The sequence below is a fragment of the Pithys albifrons genome, chromosome 32 (genome assembly GCF_047495875.1).
Source record: "Pithys albifrons albifrons isolate INPA30051 chromosome 32, PitAlb_v1, whole genome shotgun sequence".
NCBI lineage: Eukaryota > Metazoa > Chordata > Aves > Passeriformes > Thamnophilidae > Pithys > Pithys albifrons.
The window spans coordinates 1,962,690-1,977,930 of NC_092489.1; the positions used below are offsets into that span (position 1 = coordinate 1,962,690).

Here is a 15,241-nt window from a genome sequence, read left to right on the forward strand (position 1 = left end):
GATGTGTGTATAGACTGGGGAATGAGAGGCTGGAGAGCAACTGTAGGAAAGGGCTGTGGGGATGCTGGTCAGGGGACAGTTGGCCGCAAGTCAGCAGTGTTCTGGCAGCCAGGAGGGCCAACCATGTCCTGGAGGGCATCAGGAACAACATTGCTGGCCAGGCGAGGAAGGGGATTATCCCACTCTGCTCTGCACTGGGGCAGCATTACATGCAATACTGGGGCAGTTTGGGGTGACACAATACAAAGACATTAAGCCATTACATAGAGTCCAAAGGAGGCCACAAGGATGGAGAAGGATATGGCGGGAAGGCCTTATGAGGAGAGGCTGAGGGCACTTGGTTTGTTCAGCCAGGAGAAGGGGCAACGAGGTCAGATCCAATGGGGTCTTCAACATCCTCCTGAGGGGCAACGGAGAGGCAGGTACCAATCTCTTCACTCTCATGACTTACAGGACTCAAGGGAATGGCTGGAGCTGAGTCAGGGAGGTTTAGGTGGGTTATCAGGAAAAGGTTTTCTCCCACAGAGGACAGGGTGGCTGGATACTGGAACAGGCTCCCCAGGGAAGTGGTCACAGCACCAGGCTCAAGAAGCATTTGGAACACGTTCTTAAGAACATGCTGAGATTCTTGGGGTGTCCTGCACAGAGCCAGGAGCTGGACTCGCTGGTCCAGATGGTCCCTCCCAACTCTGCCGACTCTGCAGCTATGAACTCCCTGTTCTGCCTTGAGACTCCTCAGCCCCCGCCCCCGCCTCACTCCGTGGTGAAGGGCCGGCAGTGCCTAAGGTAACAAAATGCCCCAAAAGTCTGGTTTACACAAGAGGCTACACCAGGGGAACAAGAAAATGGAGCAGATAGGGGCCCCTCGCTCTATTTCTTCTCTCTTTTCTCTGCCTTTCTTTCGCCTCTTTCCAGTCCCTGTTGGCGGCTCCGGCCCCGCACTGCGGCAGCCCCAGCGCGAGCTCCAAGGAGCGGCACATCCTGGTGCCCTTCCCGGACTTTGTTTCATGGCACAGCCCGCCGGCCTCTGGTGGGGCACCAGGAGGATTGTGAAGCTGTGCTGGACCTTGTGAGCCAGAGCTTCGGGGAAGGGTGGGGAACTGCGGGACGTGTTAGGGACAATAAAACACGTGTCCGGGGTCTTTGTTCAGCCTGATGGGAATTCAGAACGGGCATCACGGCCCCGACCAGTGGGTCGTGACAAGAGGTCCCGGGGCTCCTCCATCTCTGAGCTGTCGGCGGTCCCTGGGGTCCCCCCTCTCTCCAGGCTCTCCTATTTTTCAGGGCTCAAGTGCTGGGATACACGAAGGACCCCATTCCCGCTACTTCACCTCCTCTTATCCCGCTCTCCCATCCCTTTCCCATCGTCCCTCCAAACCTCGGCCCCTTCGACACCTCCCTTTCGGGGTGGGTGACCCACCTCCCTCTCACTCCGTCAGGGGGTACCACTCCCCACTTTTCCTCCCCCTTCCGCCTTTCCCATCGTGGGTGTCCCCATCATCCTCCCCCACCCCGCCCCGCTCACCTGGGAGCTGCTCGGTTGGTGCAAAGAACTGCAGGGACACGGGCAGGAGGAAGAGGAAGAGGACTGGGAGGAACATTCCCCCCTTTCCGGCCCCTCCCGTATCCCGTAGGTGACCGGAGTGGGGAAGCTCACCCCACATATCTTTGGGGGAGTCTCTGAGGTTTTCTTCTGCGAGTGTGGGGATGTTTGTATCTTGCCGGACTCCAGAGCTGAGGCGCAGATATCCCTTGGGGGTCCCCGGAAGGTGTTTTTTGGGAGGTCCCGGTTGGGCTGTGGTGGGCGGGGGGATGCAGGTTTCCCCCCCGGGTAGGGGTCAGTGTTCCCAGGTCGGGCACTGCTGGCTCCATTGCCAGCCCGGGACCCTCGGGAGAGCCAGCTGTGTGTGGGAACCCCTGGGACCCCCCGGGGTGGGGAGAGCAGACAGGGGCGAAAACGGAGCTGGGGGACCCCCGGCAGCCTGGAGAGGGGGGACAGCTCTGGGACAAGACAGTGGAGACCGGAAATAAGGAAACCTCGGGATTCTCGACCCCCTCAGCAGCCTGGAGAGGGGGGGACCTCAGACGGGGGGGCCCGTGGAACCCCCGGCAACTCAAGCAGAGAGTGAGTAAGGGGAGAAGGGAGCCCTGGGACCCCTGAAGCCCCTGGCATTTCTAAGCAGGATGGTGGAAAGCGGATAATCCCAGAATTCCAAAGTGGAGAGACTGCAGAGATGGGGACCCTGGAATTCCCAGTGACTTCTAGAGATGGACTTTGGAAGGAGGAACCCCCAACCCAATGCGCTCACACCTTATTTTTTCCTCAAACCAGAATTTCTCATTTACAAACCTTGGCCAGATGGAGGAGGAGGCTACGAGGAAGAGGAAGATGCCCCAGGACCCCCAGGCAGGTGAGGAGGAAGTCAATGCCCCTTTGCGCCTCTCTTGTGCTGCATCTTCCAGCCAACCATCACCCCTGGCTGCAGGACAGCGCTGCTGCTGACACTGTCCTGCCACCAGCCTCAGTGTTTCAGGTGCAGATGAGAGGCTGCCCAGCGAAAGTCAAAGCCAACATCAGCTTTCTGTGCTGGCACCTTTGGGGTGGGAGCAGTTCCTGGGAGTTTTCACTTGTGGAGCTCAAGGAGCTTCTGGAGACTTAGTGGTCTGGTGGTGTTGCTCTGCTCCCCAAACTGGCCCACAAAAGCAGCTCAGCAGGGGCAGATCTCTCCCATCCTCTGGGCGGACGTGAGACAGTGTCCAGGACAGGGCAGATGATGCATCGAGGGCCTTCTGGAGCCAAGGGGCCATTGTGACACTGCAGGGTCTCCCTGTGCTGAAGGGCCACTGTGCCCCAAGGGCAGTGCTAGCCCTGACCCCCATTTCTGCAATGTTGAGCCTGCAGGAGAGACATTGGCAGAACCCCGAGAGCATGACTCGCAAAAGAGCAGCTCCACTGTCTCCCTGTCCTGCCTGCACCTGAACCACTGGGGCCAGAGCATGGAATGGTCGGACCTGTCTCCTCCCTGCAAGGGCTGCCACTGGTCTCTTGATGCCACTCTTTCCCCAGGACTTCCCCTGCTTCCTTGGCACAACATACAAGTCCTTTATCCCAATTCTCCTCAGGAGCATCTTCACCAAGGTCCCCACTGCTTTTTCTGCCTCCCAGCACATCCCAGGACCCCCCCATGTGTGGGTGCAGTGCACACAAAGCAGAAACATTCCAAATGAAGAGTGGGGCCACCTGCAAGGGAAAACTTCTTGGGGGTGCAGGGCAGACTGAAGACCCTCCAGGATCAGTGGGATGGAAACCATCCTGCAGCTTGTTCCTGGAGTAGGAGCTGTCCCCAGTTTTGCTCTGGGGACTCAGCCAGCAGCACCTGGGTGCAGCACCCCAGGTGGCACCCCATGCTGTGCACTGGGTTCACCCGAGGACCTTGGTGGCACCCCGCACTGTGCATTCCCAGTATCTCTGGCACTCCCACTCCCTCTCCCTCTGAGCACCCTAGCATTCCCAGCTCTCCCAGCAGTCATCATCCACTCCTTGTGAGGAGCAGCTGATGGGCACCTCCCATGTCCCCAAAACCTGTTTCTGTAAGGAGAGACTATGATTGCCATGTTTGGTCTCCCAGAAATACAAGAGCTGAGCAACCCACACTCCTTCTTTGACCTGAACATCAGAAGGAGGTGGATCACAGGCAGGAGGAGCTGCAGCCCCATGGCTTGTCCCTCATCTATGACAGTTCTGAATGAAATGAGTTGTGGTGGGACAACCTGTTCACATGAGGTACTGCAATGGGCAAATTGAAAAGAAAAATGCCATAACTGTGACTGTCTTCCTCCTTCTTCCCCCAGCTTTCAATGCTGAGCATGATGTCACAGTCATGCTATAGAACAACCTTCCAGTGACTAAAGGGGCTTACAAGAAAGCTGGAGAGGCACCTTTTACAATGGCATGGACTGATAGGACAAGGAACAATGGCCTTACACTGAAGGAGACAGATTTAGATGACGTGTTAGGAAGAAATTCTTTACAGTTTGCCCAGAGAAATTGTTGACATCCCATCCTTGGAGGTATTCAAGGCCAGGCTGGATGGAGCTCTGAGTTCTGAAGGTGTCCCTGCCCTTGACAGGGGCGTTGGAATGGGATGATCTTTAAGGTCCCTTCCAGCCCAAACCATTCTATGATTCTATGATACGCTACAGGATATCCCTTTGGTCACTTGGGACAGCTGTCCTGACTGTATCCTCATAACTTTTTGCCTACTCCCACCCTTCTCACTTGTAGGAAAGTGGGAAAAACTGCAAAAGGCCCAGCACTGTGCCAGCATTGTTCAGGAATAGCCCAAATATGGGTGAGTTATCCACACTGGTTTGGCACAGACGGCCCAACACAGGCAGGGGCACGACAGAGATGCCTCTAGCCACTGCCCTGAGCCCCAGGGAGCCCCCTGAACCACTCTACTGAGTCCCAGAGACACCCAAAACCCTGGTGTGGATTCCCCCCACAGGACACTCCCCGTCACTCTTACTTCTCCCCCTGGATGAGCACCCCTCATGTGCTCCTGCCAGCCCTGCCCCCCTTCACCCCCCCAGCATCTCTGGTACCCTCACAGGCTTCCAAGGGGAAAAAAACCCCACAAAAGCATCAAAAGAAAGCTAAGATTTAAAAGCCCAATGCTTGCCTCTAGCCAAAATCATAGGCTTTTTTTAATTTAACAGGCACTGCTGTGCCTTGCCAGTGTAAATGTAGAAATGACTTAAAGGGCAACTTGTCCTCAAACTCCCCTGTTTCAAATGCAAACCTTTCCCTTTGAAATCATAGTAACAATAACAGCAACAATAACAACAATAATAATATAAAATTACATCCTGAGAAATTGGCATCTGCTTTTACTTCTTCCCCACAGGCAGAAGAGCCACTGGCAGGGGGCTTGAAGCTCAGACTGGTGCTCTGAGAACTCCCCAGTCTCCTCACTGCCTCTAGCAGCAGGTTAGGGAGCAGAAGAGAACAAATGAAGATTTATTTTATAGGAGAGAATCCCAGAAAGGTTTGCATTGCAAGGAACTGTTATAATCTTGTTCCAACCCCCCTGCTATGGGGACGGACACCTTCCACTAGACCAGGTTGCTCTAAACCCTGTCCAACCTGGCCTTGAACACTTCCAGAGATGGGGCAGCCACAAAACCTGTGGCAGGTTTTCCAGGAAGGCTTTGACAGTGGTAACAGCTTGAGCAGAATTCCCCTATTCCAGTCCTCAAGTTGCCAAGGAGGAACTTAAATCCTGGCAGCCTTCGCAGATTGTGTGATGGGAACCTTCTACTTTGTGGAGGTCAAGTGGAAAAGATAGTTGTATTATTTTTTTTTTCAAAGGTAATAGCTAGAATTGTGAAATTCCCCTCCCCACTAGTGGTGTTACTATTTAGTGCACTTTATCCTGCCAAACAAATGGTACAGCTTCCTCTTGTTTTCTTTCTGGAAAAGAAGAAATATTTCCAGACAGGGTCCAATGAAGCAAAAGTCCTAAACATGTGTCCCCCTGGGTGAGGAATTGGGCAGTTCCAGCCTCAGTCACCATGGGGTCACCTGCCAGGTTTGGGTTGGGTGACACTGGACATGCATGAGATTTTGGTTATGCAAGTGAAATGATGCCAGAATAAACTCAGGGTTTTTAAAGTTTCCCTGGGTGCTGTCACATGCCTGAGAAGTGGTGGACAAGAAAGAGCTGATGTCAGGAAATCTATAGATGTCTCCCTTTCCTCAGGCACTGGTCTCTGCTCTGTGTGAGCAGCTCTTTTCTTCGTTAAGTCATATAAAGGCTGGGCTATGATAGAAAAATCAGAACCGTGCCTCCTCCAAAACCACCAGTAATCCCAAAGCTTTCTGGAGTTCCTTTTTCTTCCAGGAATTTTCACCTCTTCCAGGATAGTTCTTGTGTCAGGGGGAAGGCATAGAGCTCCTCCTCTCCAGCATATACCCTAACTCTTGCATTTCCTTGCCATGCCTGACCTTACCTTTCCTTGCCTGGCTTTGCCTTGCCTACCACACCCTTGCCTTGCCTTTCATTGCCTACTTCTCCCTTGCCTTGATGACCCACCCCTTGCCTTGCCTGCCTACCCCTTCTTTACCTTGCATTGCATTACAAACCCATCCCCCAGCTAGACTTGCCTACCCCTTGCTTGCCTGCCCGTCCTTTGACTTTCATTGCCTTGCCTGCTCCTCTACTGACTTCTTTGTGTTGCCTACAACAAATCTGTTTTCTTTGGATGCTTTCTACAGATATCCAGCAAGGTCCTTTCCATCCTGAATGACACTTTGATTCCTCACCCTTTGTGTCCTCAGCATTAGGGATGCTGGGAGTGGTCCTTTGTGACACAGGCACCTTTCAGGGTCCTTTGTGACATGGGACAAGGAGGTGCCCAGGGCCCCTTGTGACATCCCAGAACCCTGCCCTGCCCAGGGGTTATATAAGGAGCACAGAGCTCAGCCCATCCCAGAGAGCTGCTCCCCCAGGAAGGGAGCAGCTCCCTGCATCTCTCTCTCTTTTGGCAGGACGATGGAGGTGGGATGGATGAGGAGAGGACAACGGAGATGGATGAGGAGCAGGGGAACCCCAACTCCCAGCCTGCCCAGGGCTGGACCTGTGAAGGAGACTAAGTGGACACCCCATCAGCCAGAGCAGCACAGCTAGATCAATGCAGAAACCAGGACTGACATCCCATCAGCTGGATTGACACTGGAACAGGGACTGGTGATGTCTTTTTCTCTCCCTTTCCCTCTCTTTATCTCTCTGCCCTGTGCTTTTAGAGTTGGTAAAGTAGGGACTGTTAATAAATGAAATTAATTTGTCTATGTATATAAACGAATATGTAAGAAGAACAAAATAATAACAAAGAACAATAATAACAATAAATTACAAATAACAAATACTATCACAACAATGAATAATAAAACCAAATAACAATAACAACTATCATTAATAAAATATTAATAAATGTTTAATACAACTCTCTGGTTGTTTGTGGACCCTCTGACTGTCATCACCCCTTTGCACCACAAGCATTTAGGAATCTTGGGTGCTCCCTTTCCCTTAGGGGTGGGTCATCATAACCTGTTAATAAAATATGCTCTTTTTACCAATCCTGCTCCTCTTTCTTGGTCCATCTTGGGAGCAAGGTGGATGTTGGCAGCCTAAATAATCATGGAAGTGCAGAATATCCTGAGCTGGGAGGGGCACACAAGAATTATCAAAGTCCAACCCAAATCAGAGTCAAGGGAGAGCCTCAACCCCCCCTGAGACACCCCCAAACCCCCCAATCAGAGTCAGGGGAGAACCCCAAACCCCCCAGTCAGAGTCAGGGGAGAACCCCAAACCCCCCTGAGATCCACAAACCCCCCAATCAGAGTCAGAGGTGAACCTCAAAGCCCCCTGAGACCCCCCCAAACCTCCCAAATAAGAGTCAGTGGAGAAGGGACACCCCAAACTCCCCTGAGACCCCCCCCAAAACCCCCAAATCAGAGTCAGGGACCCCCCAAACTCCCCTGAGACCCCCCCCAAAACCCCCAAATCAGAGTCAGGACAGAACCTCAACCCACCACCACCACCCCCCACCTGAGAACCCCAAATCCTCAAAATCAGAGTCAGGGGAGAATCTCAAAACCCTCCTGAGCCCCCAAAGCCCCCAAATCAGAGTTGGCGGAGAAGGGAACCCCCGACCCCCCCCCCCCCCCGAGACCTCCAAACCCCTCAAATCAGAGGCAGGGGAGAACCTCAAGCCCCCCTGAGACCCCCAAACCCCCAAATCAGAGTAAGGGGAGAAGGGACCCCCAACCCCCCCCCGAGACCCCTCCAAACCCCCTAATCAGAGTCAGGGGAGAACCTCAAACCCCCCCTGAGACCCCCAGACCACCCAATCAGAGTCAGGGGGAAGGGACCCCCAGGACCCAAGACAGTGGATCCTGTTACAGGTTCAAGAGGATTCAAAGGCACGAAATAAATTCTTTTATCTTGGTGCAAAGCTCAATCGTTCCTTGGCACATGCAGGTCTGGGAAATTGCCGTTTTTCAGTCAAGAATTGAAGACAGACAAAGATTCCTCCGAGGGAAAAGGTGCCAGGATAGAAAGGGATTGCTGCTTTTCTAGTGTTAATCGGACCGCATCATTGGCACCTGAGAGCCCAAGGCTGTCACCTTTTATCTCAGCACAAACTCAATTGTTCCTGGCACGTGTGGGTCTGGGAAATTGCCATTTTTCAACTAAAAATTCAAGATGGGTTAGGATTAGGGTTAGGGTTAGGGTTTAGGATTAGGGTTTAGAGTTAAGGTTAGGGTTAGGGTTAGGGTTAGGGTTAGGGTTAGGTTTAGGGTTAGGGTTAGGGTTAGGGGTTAGGGGTAGGGGTTAAGGTTTCGGGTTAGGGTTAGCCTTAGTCTTAGCCTTTGGTTTAGACTTGGGCTTATGCTTAGGCTTCGGGTTAGGCTTAGTTTAAGATTTAGGGCACCATTAGGATTAGGGTTAGGTTTAAGATTAGGATTAAGTTTATGTTTAGGTACCCTTTTGGCTCCTAGAGGATCCTTTTGGATTCCCCTGGATTCTGTTCAACCTCTCTGGATCCACCTGCATCATCTTGGATACTGTTAGAACCCCCTGGACCCATGACGGTTGCTCTGACCCTGACTTTTGCCGAGGCCCTTACCCTGGTGCTTGCCCTGACCCAGGCCCTAGGCCTGCCCCTGGCCCTGGCCCTGGCCCTGCACCTGGCCCTAGCTCTGGCCCTGTATATGGCCCTCGTCCTCACCCTGGTTTTGGCCATTGCCCTGGCCCACGCCGTGGCCCTTGTCTTTACCCTCACCCAGGCCGTAGCCTTGGCTCAGGCTCTGGTCCTAGCCGTTGCCCTGGCCCTAGCCCTAGGCTGTGTCCTGGACCTAGCCCAAGCCGTGGTCCAGGTGCTAGCCCTCGCACTAGCCCTAGCCCTAGCCCTGGCCCTAGCCCTGGCCCTGGCCCTGGCCCTTGCCCTTGCCCTGGCCCTGGCTCAGGCCCTAGCCCTAGCCCTAGCCCTAGCCCTACCCCTGGACCTGACCCTGATCTTCACCCTCGCCCTCACCCTGACCCTCGCCCTTGCCCTGGCCCTCGTCCGAGCCCTGGCCCTGGCCCTGACCCTGGCGCTCGCCCTCCCCTAGCCCTGGCCCTGACCCTAGCCCTGGCCCTGCCTCTTGCCCTGGTCGTAGCCCTGGCTCTGGCCCTGGTCCTGACCCTGGCCCTGGCACTGGCCCTGGCCCTGGCCCCAGAACTAGCCCTAGACATGGCCCTGGCCCTGACCCTAGCCCTAGCCTTCACTCTGGTCCTGGCCGTGGCCCTGTCCCAGGCCCTGTCCCTGACCCTAGCATTGGCCCTGGCCCTGGCCCTCACCCTTGCCCTGGCCCTGGCCCTGCCTCAGGCCCTGGCCCTGGCCCTGGCCCAAGCCCTCACTCTGGCCCTGGCCCTGGCCCTGGCCCTGCCTCAGGCCCTGACCCTGGCCCTGGCCCTGGCCCTGGCCCTGCCTCTGGCCCTGGCCCTGGCCCTGGCCCAAGCCCTCACTCTGGCCCTCACCCTTGCCCTGACCCTGCCTCTGGCCCTGGCCCTAGCTCAAGCCCTGGTCCTAGCCCTCACCCTGGCCCTGCCGTTGGCTCTGACCCTGGCCCTCGCCTTGGCCATGGCCCTGGCCCTAGCCCTGGACCTGGCCCTTATCCTGACCCTAGCCTTGGCCCTAGCCCCAGCCCTGGCCCTCGCCCTGGCTATGGACCTGGCCCTCAGCCTCAGAATGACCCTGGCTCTCAGCCTGGCCCAGCCCTGGCCCTTGTCCTGTCCTGTGTCTGCACCCTGGCCCTGGAACTGGCCCTGGCCCTTCATCCTGGCTGTTGTCCTGGCCCTCGCCCTGGCCTGGGTCTGGCCCTGGCCCCTTGCCCTCGCCCTGGTCTTGGTTCTGGCCCTGGCCCCTTGCTCTCGCCCTGGCCTGGGTCTGCCTTTTGCCCTGGTCCTGGCCCAGGCCCTGGCCCTGGCCCCACACCATGGCCCTGGCGATCCTTCTGGCCCTGGCCTTGGCCCACACCCTGGCCCTGGCCCTTGCCCCCGACCTCGTGCTGGCTCTGGCCCTAGCCCTGGCCCTGGCCCCAGCCCTAGCCCTCAGCATTGCCCAACCCTAGCCCTGGCCCTGGCCCAGGCCCTGGCCCCCAACTTGCCCCTTGCCCTCACCCACGCCATGGCCCTGGTGATCCTTCTGGCCCTGGCTTTTGCCCGTGCCCTTGCCCTGGCCTTGGCAATGCACTGGCCCTACCCCTGTCCCTGGCTCCGGCATTTGTGTTGGCCCTACCCCTGTACTTAGCCCTTGCTCTGGCCCTTCCCACGGCAATGGCCCTGTCCTGGCCCTGGCTCTCAACCTGGCCCTGGCCCTAGCCCTGGCCCTGGCCCTAACGCTCGAGATGGTCCTGGCCCTGGCCCTGGCAAAGGCCTTGATCCTAGTCCTCGCCTTGACCCTGGCATTTACACTGGCCCTGACCGTGGCCGCCGTCCTGTCCCTGCCCTGCACCCTGGCCCTGGCCCTCACCCTGGACCTCGCCCTGGCATTTGTGCTGACCCTGCCCTGGCCTTGGCCCTGGCCCTGGCCCTGGCCCTTGCTCTGGCCCTTCCCACGGCCCTGGCCCTGTCCCTGGCCCTAACCCTTGAGATGGCCCCGGCCCAGGCCCTGACCCAGGCTTTGATCCTAGCCCTCGCCTTTGCCTTGGCATTTGCCCTGGCCCTGACCCTGGTTCTCGTCCTCTCCCTTGCCCGCACCCTGGCCCTGGCCCTGGCCCTGAACCTGGCCCTGGCTCTGAACCTGGCCCTGGCCCTGGCCCTGGCCCCCAGACTGGAACTAGCCCTTTGGCCTGGCTGTTGCCCTGGCCCTGGCCCTGACCCTCGGCCTCAGAATGGCCCTGGCCTTAGCCCTCACCCTTGGCCCTGGCCCTGGCCCTAGCTCTGGTCCTGGCCCTGGCCCTCACCATGGCCCAGGCCCTGGCCCCGGGTCAGGCTCTAGTCCTAACCCTCACCTTGGCCCTAGCCCACAACCTGGCCCCAGCACTCACCCTGACCGTGGCCCTGGCTCTGGCCATAGCTCTGGCCATGGCTCTTGCCCTTGCCCTCAACCTGGCCCTGGCCCTGGTCTTGGCATTAGCCCTTGCCGTGGTCCTAGCCCTGGCCCTCGCCCTTACCCTGGCCCTAGCCCTCACCATTACTATAATCCTAGCCCTGGCCCTAGCCCCAGCCCCGTCCCTGGTCCCCCACCTAGCCCTAGCCCTCGCCCACACCATGACCATGGCCCTGCTCCTGGCCCTGGCCTTCACCTGCGACCTGACCCTAGCCCTTGCCCTGGCCCCTGCCCTGGCAATGGCCCTGGCCCTGCCCCTGTCCCTGGTACATGAGCTGGCTCTGGCCCTGGCCCTAGTCCTGGCTATGACCCTGGCCCTCAGCCTCAGAATGACCCTGGCTGTCAGCCTGGCCCTGGCCCTGGTCCTGGCCCTAACACTCAGGATGGTCGTGGCCCTGACCCTGGCCCAGGCCTTGATCCTAACCCTCACCTTGGCCCTGGCATTTGCCCTGGCCCTGGCCCTGGTCCTGACCCTGGCCCCCAGCCTGGCCCTGGCACATCATCCCGGCCGTGGTGCTGTCCCTGACCCTGGGCGTTGCCCTGGGCCTGGCCCTGGCCCCTTGCCCTTGCCCTGGCCTGGGTCTGGCCTTGGCCCTGGTCCTGGCCCAGGCCCTGGCCCTGGCCCCACACCATGGCCCTGACGATCCTTCTGGCCCTGGCCTTCACCCACGCCCTGGCCCTGGCCCTTGCCCTTGCCCCCACGCCCTGGCCCTGGCTCTTGACCCCGCCCTCGCGCTGGCCCTGGCTCTAGCCCTGGCCCTAGCCCTGGCCCTGACCCCAGCCCTAGCCCTCAGCGTTGCCCTAACCCTAGCCCTGACCCTGGCCCTGGCCCTGGCCCTGGCCCCTGACCTGCCCCTTGCCCTCACCCACGACATGACCCCCCGGCGATCCTTCTGCCCTGGCTTTCGCCAGCACCCTGGCCCTGGCCCTCACCCTCGCCCTCATGCTGAAGCTGGCCCTAGCCCTAGCCCTTGCCCTGGCCCTGGCCTTGGCAATGCACTGGCCCTACCCCTGTCCCTGGCTCCGGCATTTGTGTTGGCCCTACCCCTGTACTTAGCCCTTGCTCTGGCCCTTCCCACGGCAATGGCCCTGTCCTGGCCCTGGCCCTGGCCCTGGCCCTGGCCTCAGAATGACCCTGGCTCTCAACCTGGCCCTGGCCCTAGCCCTGGCCCTGGCCCTAACGCTCGAGATGGTCCTGGCCCTGGCCCTGGCAAAGGCCTTGATCCTAGTCCTCGCCTTGACCCTGGCATTTACACTGGCCCTGACCGTGGCCGCCGTCCTGTCCCTGCCCTGCACCCTGGCCCTGGCCCTCACCCTGGACCTCGCCCTGGCATTTGTGCTGACCCTGCCCTGGCCTTGGCCCTGGCCCTGGCCCTTGCTCTGGCCCTTCCCACGGCCCTGGCCCTGACCCTCGCCCTAACCCTTGAGATGGCCCCGGCCCAGGCCTTGACCCAGGCTTTGATCCTAGCCCTCGCCTTTGCCTTGGCATTTGCCCTGGCCCTGGCCCTGGTTCTCGTCCTCTCCCTTGCCCGCACCCTGGCCCTGGCCCTGGCCCTGTACCTGGCCCACAGCCTGGCCCTGGCCCTTCGTCCCAGTCCTGGCCCTGGCCTTAGCCCTGGCCCTGGGCATTGCCCTGGCCCCCAGACTGGAACTAGCCCTTTGGCCTGGCTGTTGCCCTGGCACTGGCCCTGACCCTGGCCCTAAACCTCGGCCTCAGAATGGCCCTGGCCTTAACCCTCACCCTTGGCCCTGACCCTGGCCTTAGCTCTGGTCCTGGCCCTGGCCCTAACCCTCGAGATGGCCCAGGCCCTGGCCCTGGCCCAGGCCTTGATCCTAGCCCTCGCCTTTGCCTTGGCGTTTGCCCTGGCCCTGGCCCTGGCCCTGGCCCTGACTGTTGGTGGGGGATGAACTCTTAAGGGGATTGTTCCTTGTGCCCCTGCGTATTACCCCGACGGCCCCCGGGTTTAGGCACAGAAGTGAAGGTGATTTCTCACAGAGATAAATGCCTTGCTTCTAATAACAACGTACGTACTTTATTAAGGGATCCCAAACTATTCTCTCTTCTCTCTACACACTATGGAACAAACAGGTTAATATAACTTCCTGCAGTGATCATACGTACAACAACCACTTGTGATTGGCTTAGGGCATCTGTCCACACGGACTCATGGCTATGCTGATTGGATGAAGGGCGAAGCTGGCACCACTTGGACACTGTTTTTCCCCAGCTTCAAGGTTGCTTACCTGCTGTCAGGCTCCCCCAAGATTACAGTGTCCTTGGCTAGCCTGTCAGCTCTGGGTAGTGGGTTGTGCATCAGGGCTTAGCCCAAGCCTTTCCCCTACACCTGACCCTGGCCCTGGCCCTGGCCCTGGCCTTTGCCCTGGGCCTGGCCCTCAGCCTGGGCACTGCCCTGGCCCTGGCCCTGACCCTGGCCCTCACCATTACCCTCAACCTAGCCCTGGCCCTGGCCCTGGCCCTGGCCCCAGCCCCGGCCCTGGCTCTGGCCCTGGGCCTGGTCCTCGCCCAAGCCCTGCCTGTCGCCCTGGCCCTACCTCTCGCCCTAGCCCCGGGTCTGGACCTGGGCCAGGCCTTGGGCCTAGACCTTGCCTTGGCCCTGGCCCTCGTCCTGGCCATGGCCATGGCCCTGACCCTGGCCCTAGCCCTGGCCCCCAGCCTGGCTCTGGTCTTTCAGCCTGGCCGTGGCGCTGGCCCTAGCCCTGGCTCTGGCCCTGGCCCTGGCCCTGACACTGACCCTGGCCCTCACCGTTACCCTCAACCTAGTTCTGGCCCTAGCTATGACCCTGGCCCTAGCCCTTGGCCCTGGCCCTGGCCCTAGCTCTGGTCCTGGCCCTATGCCTCACCATGGCCCAGGCCCTGGCCCTAACCCTCACCTTGGCCCTAGCCCTTTCTCTGGTCCTGGTCCTCATTCTGTCCCTGGCCAGCCTCACCATGGCCCAGGCCCTGGCCCTAACCCTCACCTTGGCCCTAGCCCTTTCTCTGGTCCTGGTCCTCATTCTGTCCCTGGCCAGCACCCTTGCCCTCACCCTGGCCCGGTGCTCGCCCTGACCCTGGCCCATGCCGGCGACCTGTCCCTGTCCCTGACCCTGGCCATGAAACTGGCCCTTGTCTTGGCGCTGGCACTTGCCCTGGCCTGACCGTGGGCCTCGTCCTCTCCCTGGCCCTGGCCCTACCTCTGGCCCTGGCCCGGCCTTGGCCCTTGCCTGGATCCTTGCCCCGGCCCAGGCCTTGGTCCCCAACCGGGCCCTAGCCCTCGCCCACGCCATAGACCCGGCCCTCCTCCTGGCCCTAGCCCTGGCCTGGCCTATGCCCTGGCAATGGCCCTGGCCTTGGTCCTCGCCCTAGCCCTGGTCTTGGCCCCTGCTCTGGCAATGACCCTGGCCTTTGTCTTGGCCCTGACACTGGCCCTGGCCCTGACCCGGCCTCAGACTGACCCTGGGTCTTGGCCTGACCCTGGGTCTGGCCGTCGCCCTAGCTTTAGTCCTCACCCTGGCCCCGGCTCTGGCCCTGGCCCAGGCCTTGGGCCTAGACCTCGCCATGGTCCTGGCCCTTGCCCTTGCCTTGGCCCTGGCCCTGGCCCTGGCCCTCGTGCTGGCCCTGGCCCTGGGCCCCAGCCTGGCCATGGCCTTTTGGCTGGCTCTAGCCCTGGTCCTGGCCCTTGGCCTGACTGTTGCCCTGGCTCCTGCCCTGACCGTGGTCCTGGCACTGGCACTGACCCAGGCCCTCACCATTACCCTAACCCCAGGCCCTGGCCCTGACCCCAGCCCTAGCCCTCGCCCATGGCCCTTGGCCCTGGCCCTAGCCCTCACTGTGACCCAGGCCCTGGCCCTAACCCTGGCCTTGGTCCTAGCCCTTTCTCTGGCCCTGGCCCTCACCCTCGCCATCGCCCCAGCGCTCACCGTCACTCTGGCCCACGTCAGAACCCTGGTCCTGGCCCTAGACCTAGGTGTGGCTCTGACCCTGGCCCTGACTCTGGCCCTGGCTCTGGCTCTAGCCCTGGCCCTGGCCCTGGCCTTGGCATTCGCCCTCGTCCTTGACCTAGCCCTGGTCTTGGCATTCGCCCTA

The 15,241-nt window shown here is 59.5% G+C and overlaps 1 long non-coding RNA gene across 2 annotated transcripts; it reads left to right on the forward strand.

The window, feature by feature from the left end:
• The first annotated feature begins 1,411 nt into the window (after positions 1 to 1,411).
• On the forward strand, positions 1,412 to 7,017 carry LOC139684159 (uncharacterized). 2 transcript variants are annotated; one of them, XR_011699862.1, is made up of 3 exons: positions 1,412 to 1,630; positions 2,333 to 2,411; positions 6,551 to 7,017. It is a non-coding gene; the product is annotated as an uncharacterized lncRNA (long non-coding RNA). The 2 variants fall into 2 exon arrangements; XR_011699863.1 differs by lacking the exon at positions 1,412 to 1,630 and adding an exon at positions 1,637 to 1,769.
• The last annotated feature ends 8,224 nt before the right edge of the window (positions 7,018 to 15,241 follow it).